This window comes from Vicugna pacos, chromosome X, assembly GCF_048564905.1.
Source record: "Vicugna pacos chromosome X, VicPac4, whole genome shotgun sequence".
Taxonomy (NCBI): domain Eukaryota; kingdom Metazoa; phylum Chordata; class Mammalia; order Artiodactyla; family Camelidae; genus Vicugna; species Vicugna pacos.
The window spans coordinates 69,570,702-69,579,632 of NC_133023.1; positions in this window are offsets into that span (position 1 = coordinate 69,570,702).

Sequence of the window (8,931 nt, forward strand, 5' to 3'; positions counted from 1 at the left end):
CTCAGTGACTTAAAACAATAACAATATTTACTTTGTTCAAACATTTGCAGCATGTGCAACACTTGACTGAGATTAGCTTGTCTCTGCTCTACACTGCATAAGGTGGGATGATTTAGAGGCTGGGATAGGGAGCTGGAATCATCTGAAAGCTTGCTCATTTATATGGCTGTTAGTTGTAGTGGGCTGCTGATTGAGACCTATACTTACACACATCCATTCCATGTGGCCTGGGCTTCCTTACTACAAGGTGAGTGGGTGCCAAGTGTGATCATCCCAATAGAAACAGAAAGCTAGTCAGAAGCCATAGTGCATTTTATAATAGCTTTGGGAGTCAGGCAGTATGACTTCTACCACATTTTATTTGTTGAGGCAGTAGCAAAGTCCTGCCCAGTTTAAAGAGGAGAGGAAATAGATTCCACCACCTGATGGAGAGTGGTAAGATTCTAGAGTTGCATGAGGGATCAGATCTCTAATCTGATTCCTGTGGCAGTTTTTGGAAAACACAATCTGCCGCAGTCATTTTCCACATTTTAAGTCCAATCTACAGAAATAAATATATTTCCTTTCTATTCAAAAGTGATGTTACATTAGTTTTAAATACATCTGAGGAGTGGGACTAGGAATTGAGATGAGAAGAAAACAGACTTATCTTTTTGATATCACGTGTTTTTGTACTTTTGCAATTTTTAACATAATCTTGTATCATATTTTAAGGAAAATTGTGCCAATTACAATATTGACATCTCTAAGTACAACTATTACTGGAAATAAATGCATACATGAATGTCAAATAATCTGCTTCTTTTATAAATGGATGGAATCAAGTCTGCTTCTCCACTTTAAAAAATGAGAAAATAGTTGCCCATTAATAGTAGTCATTTGGTGCATTATCAGATATTCTCTACATTTCAGAATCATTGCTGAAGTTCTCTCTCAGTTGTCTACCACAGAGAACTGCTGTGCTCCCAGATATATTACCTACATTGTTGCCGTCAGGCTACAATGTCATTTACAGAACTGCAGTAGAGAACCATAGGGAATAACATTAGAACTTCAACTGGATTTGTTGACCTTGTGAAAACATGTGATATCATCAGTTGGGCTGCTGCATGAGGCAATTAAGGAAGTTTACTTGTCTTGTAGAATTCACTAGAATCTTCCAGCGCCTCCTTGACTTCAGATCACTGTCAAATTGATATTTTTTTCCCTGACACTATCTTCATTTCCAAGACACGTGCAAGTCTGTCTGATTTTAATCAGCACGGTAATATGACAAATGTATTTATTATGTCCAGGAACCTTCTAGGAGGTTAGTGTAAAGTATTTCATTTTATCTTTCTTCTTTTCATTAAGAAATAAGAACAATTAAAAAAGGGATAAAGTGTACTTGGGAGCAGCAAGATAGAAAGAAGACATGGATGGAGAGTACCAGAAATGAAAGAGGCCTTATAAGTGTGATTAATGAGGTGTGTGGGGTTAGTAATAGAAGAAAACACTTCAATTTCACTGTTGCAAAAGCAATCCCCACTTACTCTGTACTATAATAATATTTCTCATGATACTGAATTTTTTCCCCTGTATAACAATTGCATTTACTCATCTTGGGTTATACATCCACGTGACTTAAGGTTGGAGACCTCAACTGGCGAGAACTCCCTCCATTGTGCTGGAAGGAACTCTTCAGAGTGCTCCTGTGAGGAACACATGCCAGCAGCATGCATTTCTCAACAGCGTAAGCAATTTCGAAAGAAAGTGTTTGACAATACCACAGGGAGATGTTGGAAAAGAACTTAATGCAATTCTATGCCAAGCTGAGTTAATTCAGCACTGAGAAAGTACATAATTAGGTAATAATGACCATCAATTGGGCGATTATTGTCAGTATACATCGTTTAAAATTGAGTGAAACTGAAGTTTTAGAAATATCAGCTTACAGTTACTTAGAATGGAAATATTTAATGGCAAAATTTTTACTATTTTTCCTAATATATAGCTGTTATTTTGTGATATCCAAGCAATTCAGACAGAGACAACATAATTTCTGAAGTGATTTTGAAAATACAATTTTTAATTACAGAATGATACAAAATAAGAATAGTTTTCTTTTTGCTTCTCAAACTACTTGAAAAACTCTTTGTAGAAGTAAGTACATATATATCAAGGCCCACTGAATTTAATGAAGTAAAAGCCATTCCAGTGGGTTCTTCTGTGGTTTAGTGAAATAAAACAATATGATTTGAATACACTCTACTTATTTAAATAGCCAATATGTTAAAAGATTATTTTCTGATATTTTCTGGAAGGAATTTTATTTCAGGGTGAATATTAAATTCCATGTATGATTCACTTTTCAAGCTCCAAAAGTTTTATTAAATAACCAGATAGAACAACATCAGGGAATTTTAAAAGACTTAACAAATGCAATACATTTAAACCTTTCCTATAGAAATATTTTTTGAAGTCCAAATATGAAATTAAGAAAATGAACAACAATATTGTAAAATGTACTACATTAAAACTACATTTAGATATTAACTTATAACTAAAATAGAGATTATGGATTGTGAAACAATGCAATAAATACTGTCTCAGACCAGTGATTAATGAAATGGTATACAATACTAAATATGATACAAAATAAATAAATGAAGGTGAATAAAAAATAAAGGCAAACTTATAAGATGAGGACAGATAGAAAATTAATATGTGATATCAATGTAATAATATTCTACAAAATTATTAAAATGGGCCACAAATTCACCTCTGAGTGTCCTAATTGTCAATATTAATCTTTTTATCCATTATTTCTCTTTCTGGCACTAGTGAAGAACACATTTAAATGGTATAGGCACTCATAAACTCTGGATCTTTATATATTCTAGTTGTTGAGGCTTGAAGTTCAAAAGAAACAAAGTAAAGGTTAGTCAGCTTTTCAAAAAAATTGATTTCAATGAATGTCTATTGATCACCTAGAAATGAACCACTGTGCCTAGCCACATGAGGGATATTTTTAAAAATGTGAATTTCTCATCATTCCTGAAAGAAATTAGTTTTACCCATGCAAAACAAGTGTGTTTGAGGCACTGACTACATACCAAACACTATGCTATGATGTGGGAATATAAGTTAGACATAACCTTATCCCTTCCTTAGAGTTATTTCTAGTTCAGTGGAGGGGACAGACACCTAATATACATTAGGTTAATGTTTTCATAGAAATGTGATAAACAGGAAGAGAATAAAAACAAAGAAACCATGCTGTCTTAAAAGTTAGAATTTAGTATGTTTTCTCTTGAACTGCAATAATACTTTAACTAGAGTAACTGATTCTGTGTTAAGTAAAGCATTAAAGATATAAATAATTGAGACTTTTGCACAGTAAATACTATCTGAGTCCAAGCTCACTGCACAATAGGCCAACAAATGGATAGACAAGGTGTTGGGGCAGGGAATAGTGACTTTATTCGGATAGCCAATAGACCAAGAAGATGGTGAACTAGTGTCCCAGAGAACCATCTTTCCCGGGTTTGGATGCTAGTTTCTTTTACAGAACAAAGAGGGGGAAGTGAGGAGGTTAAGTGAAAAAGGCCGTAAGTTCTTGCAAATATTTCCTGGTTCTGGCCAGAGTCAAGAGAGGATGTGTTCATTTCCTCATTCCTGCAGCCATTTACAGGTGGGCCTGGACAAGATATTTCCTGTGAGCTTAATCAAAGGTATTTTAGCTTAACACTCAGGCATAGGAGACAGGGTTCCTCGAGATGGGCCATTAGGTATACCTTAAGCTATAGGCAACAACCCTTTTGTAATTAAATTATAGCAATAGAATACAAAGGTTAAAGTAAAAGAAACAGATCCATTATGGAGTCAGATTTGTTCTTCCCTATTACATAAATATAGTAACAAAGTAAGAACAGTGCAGTTGATAATAGATGTAGTTATAGATATAGACAGCACTCTCAGTACTTTGAAACCTCTGAGAGACAGAAAGAGATGGTGTTGTCTATTCAATCATTGTAATCTCTGAATTTCACTTGTGATTTGAATATTGTTTGTGTATATATGTGGTATTCTCTGTCGAATTCTTAAAATAGCTTTCACCCCATCCTACCTTTCCCTATTATGCACTGAATTTAGAATCACTGAGTCTTTTTCTTGCTTCTAAAACATCCCTATGCCAAAAACTCCTGCAAAAAGAAACCACCACTGCTGAATGTGCTGGCCCAGATGGCTATTTGTACGAGATGCCCTCAATCTGGGTGAGTAGACAAGAGCATCTGTTTTAAGGGGCTAGCTCATTTTTACTCATTAAAAAAAAATAGGTAATGTGAGTTAATCAAATATCCATCTTGGAAGCTGCAGAATTGGGAAACAGAGATTGTTGACATTTCTGGGGAATTTGAAGAACACAGGCTTTGGAATAGAATCAGGAGATCAGAACTAGAGTCGTAGGTCACAGTAGTAGAAAAACAGTATTCATGAGTGAGCAGAGAACATGTATTGCCACAGAAAAAGAAGGGCAACTCAAACAGATATACAAATAGAATCAGAGATGACTACGGATAGAAATAAAGAAACTGTTTACTGACCTTGGTTTCTAATTTCTTTCCCATTACTTAATATCTTGCAATATATCAGTTCTTTTTTCCAGATTCCTGAGGCTCTCACTATATTCTTGCAATAATTCCTTTTATTTATTGAGCTGACTTGAATGAATCTATTCTCCTAACTATCAAAAGAACTAATGAAAATAAGTTGTTACTAATATAATCACAATTTTAGGAACAAGAAGAACAAGAAAGATATCAAAACAATGAAACAATTTTCAGTAAGAAAGCTGAAAGTTTGAAGATGGTGAGGTTATTTTTATATGCAATCAAAGAGCAAAAGAATATTTCTATAACATCTTCCAAACAAATAAATGGCCACTACTCAAATTTTGATTAACATCTATTCTCCATATGGATTACCGGTACTATATAAACTACATAAATTTAATTTTTTCTGATAATAAGTTTCAGAAGAAGTTGTATAATTTACTATGCAAGCCTTATTTTAGTATACATTTTACTATCTGCAAGGAATAACTAAAGAGTTATTCAGTTCAATCCAGAGAAAATATTGGCCTAAATAAATCTTGAGATTGTGTTATCTGTTGGATAAATACAATGTGAATATGGCATAGTGTGTTAAATAAGGTACACTTGCTGCTATAATTGATAAACCTCCAAAATATCCATGTCTTAAAAAAAAATCAAAGCTTATTTTTGACTCACATAAAGGCTCAATATGAGTGTTCTTTGTCAGTCTGCCTTTGATCAGTAAGGCTTATTGCAGACCAAAGGAAGGAGGATGGAGTGGCTTATGCCCAAGAAAACCCCAAACTCCCTGAAGGGTTTCAGCAAAGCATATTTAAGGGCCAGGTAAGGGAGTGGGGGTTGCAGGGTACCTGATCAGGTTGTACACAATTCTTTGATTGGTTGAGGTCAAGGTAACAAGGCAGTCAACGCTATCAACCCCTAGGAGCCAGACAGTCTGAGGGCCATGTGCTCTCAATCATCAAGTAGTTAATTTCTTCCTTTGGGTTGTGATGTTTAGCATCTGAGAAATTCAGGAAATATACATGAGATACTATTGTCTGGGTACTTCAGAGAGGAGCTGCAGCAGAGTTGATGGGGGAGGGATCTGACCCTGGAAGGCCCCACAGAGTCCTGCTCAGTTACACAACTAGCAAAGTTATTTTCATTCCACCCAGCCAAAAGGGAAATGATCAGGAGATTTCACATACATGAGGATTTTCTAGGCAAGACCTGGAATTGGCACACATATCTTCTCATATTCCATTGTCCAGAGCTCAATCACATGGTCATACTTAACTTCAAGAGAGACTGGAAAATGCAGTCGAACTTTGTGCCAGGAAAGAGAGCAAACAGCTTAGATGAACATTTGGCAGTCTGAATCACATATAGTAATACAAAATGTATATATTCAAGCTAATCCATTTACAGCAGAATTATCTTATGTGAATTGTCATAAAAATTTCTTTTTTCAAGGTAATTTTTAAAAACTGTTTAGCATATGTGAAAGAGTTTACGTCTATCCTTTAGCTAGTTTGTGTTCTAAGCTTCAAATAATGCTTATTGCTTCTCATATATATTAAGCAAAGACAGCAATATAAAGATTTAGATTATATAATTGACCTAAAAAAAATCAAAATTCCTCCTCTGAAATCATTACTTCTTATCACTAGGACAAACCGAATACTTTAATGATGTTGTTTTTCTCATGTTTAATTAGTAAATTTGGCAAAACTATATGGGAAGAGAAAAAATAAAAGTATTGACTAATGTGAATTTAGTAGATGATGAATTTTGAAAATTCATCCAATTCTTAGTATGCTACAAATGATGATTTAGAAGTAGTTAAGGAGATCTGTGAATTTTTGTTTTTGTTTCAAATGTAAATAGATTGGATTATTTTTTCTTAACTTATTTGAATTGGAAGAAAAATATTTAGTAAAAAATTATTTAAAGAAGAAGACCATTTGGACCTAAATCCAATGTTCCCAGATTAACCATCCAGGGAAATTTTAATTTAGTTTATCTCATCTTCTAATGTTTTATTTTAGTAGGTGACATTTGTTGAGTACCTACATATATAAACTCACTGTCAAAAATCATATGAGCTAAGTTTTACTATTGTCACTATTTTACAGATGAGGAAATGTTGTCTATCATGCCATATCAGTTTCCTAGGACTGACATAATAAAACACCAAAAACTAGATGACTTAGAAATTTATCATGTCACAGTTCTGGAGGCAAGAAATCTGAAGTTGAAATGTCAGAAGAGCCATGCTCTCTCTGTGGACACTAGAGGAGAATCTTTCCTTGCTTCTACTCTCTGGTGTTTCCAGCAGTCCTTGGCATTCCTTGACGCATAGATGCATTCACACCAGTCACATGGTTGTTTTCTCTGTGTATTTTTTCACATTGTCTTCCCTGTGTGTGTGTCTGTCTTTGTGCCCATATTTTCCTCATTCATAAGGATAACTTTTTGGATTAAGTCCCACCTTAATGACCTCATTTGAACTTTGTTACCTCTGTAAAGACTGTTTCCAAATAAAGTCACATTCTGAGGTACTGAAAGTTACTTCAGCATATTTGTCTGGGGTGGAGGATGGGGATGGGGATAGGAACAAGAATATAAGGTTCTTGCAGGCAAGAATTCTTATTCATAATGGTTTTTCCTATAGTACATTGCATATAGTCAACACTTAGCATTTAAGGAAATGATTTCTTATCACGGCTAGCAATAAGAGTAAGATATTAAGGTTTTATTTCAATCCAAGTCATTTTCTGTAAGATGTAGTAATTTATGGCATTTAAAGTGACATTTTATGCTCATCTTTATTACACACAAGAACAGAATGTGAAGTTTATAAAACTTCCTTTATTTAATTTTTGTCTTTTTTTCCTCTGAATTACATGGTGAGTGAACACATACAATGTTTTTATTTATTAAGACATTCTTTTGGTGTTTTGTTACCTTGGCAACTTTGCTCTGGCAATGACTTTCTAGTCAGACACTTGATAAATTAGTGATGGGACTGGAGGTGAGTATGCTATTTTAGGACATCTGTGACTCATATCATGAATCACGTTCTGGCATGCTCTAATGAGAGATCAATAATGTTTGCACAGAGAGACCCTATAGTGTTTTATAAATGATAACAGGTTAGTATAAAGTGCAAGAGACAAAGTACTAATCATATGTCTAGCTGAAGAAATTTGGTTTTGCTTTTTCTCCTGAATCACACCTTGAACATGACAAATGTGGGAACACAGAAATAAATACAAATACCAGAGTTTGTTGGTTGGTCAGGCTGCCTCTTAAAAATGGATATATTTATTTTCTATTGCAAAATACTAACTATTGTCATTATCCTATTTCACATTAATTTATCTTTTAAACATAACTTTGTCCAAATACTTATGAATCATAAAAATTTGTCAATATGTTTAGTGAAGATGATTATTGATTGTATATTCCAAGTTAAATTAGTTTCTGAGGCACTTACAGTTATCTTTATATGAGGCCAATGCTTACAAACATGTAGTCTAATGTGATGAATATGTCCAAACTCAAGCCTTTTTGATAAGGTGAGAAAGGAGATGAGGTTAGAAAACATGTCCAAGGTCATATCATGGTGAACAATTTGGACTTTGTAAGAAGTAGGGAGCTAGGAAATATTTTAAGAAAGAATGATATATGATGAGGCCTGTGTTTAAGGAAAAGTAATTTGATGGCAGTGAGAAAGATGTATTAAAATAGAGAGAAACCCAGAAGCTGGAAGTTTATATCTACTCTAATACTGAGATTAGTTTCTGATATTTTTTAATGTGAGCAGTCATTCTCGTGAAGATATATAGCAGTTGGGAATTTTTATATCTTTAATTTTAGAGAGTAGCCAAAGCTGGAGACAGATTTGAGAGTTATGCACTTACATAAGTGCAACCTATAAGTTGGAGCTGTAGATGGTATAGGATGGTTGAGAGTGTAGACTAGAAATAAATTTTAGTTCTGTGTAATGCATTCGAAGATCTACTTTGTGCTAAGAACTATGCTAAGCTCTGAGGGCAAAAGTATAAAGAAAAGCTCTTAGCCCTTATGGACTTCAAAGTCTATGAAAAATAGCAAAGACATGCAAATAATCATGAAGACATCAATATTCTATAAAATAAAATAATAATAAATCCTGGGAGATGTTAATAGGTGTTTTGATGATCTATTGTCAAATAATTTTGGGAAACGTCACCTACTAAATATTGCCTTAGCAAATCAAAAAGGTAAAAAAAAATAATAATAAGCCTCTTACAGATGTTGGGTGCTAGATATTGTATTAAGTAATGTATGTGAAATATCTCGTTAATCC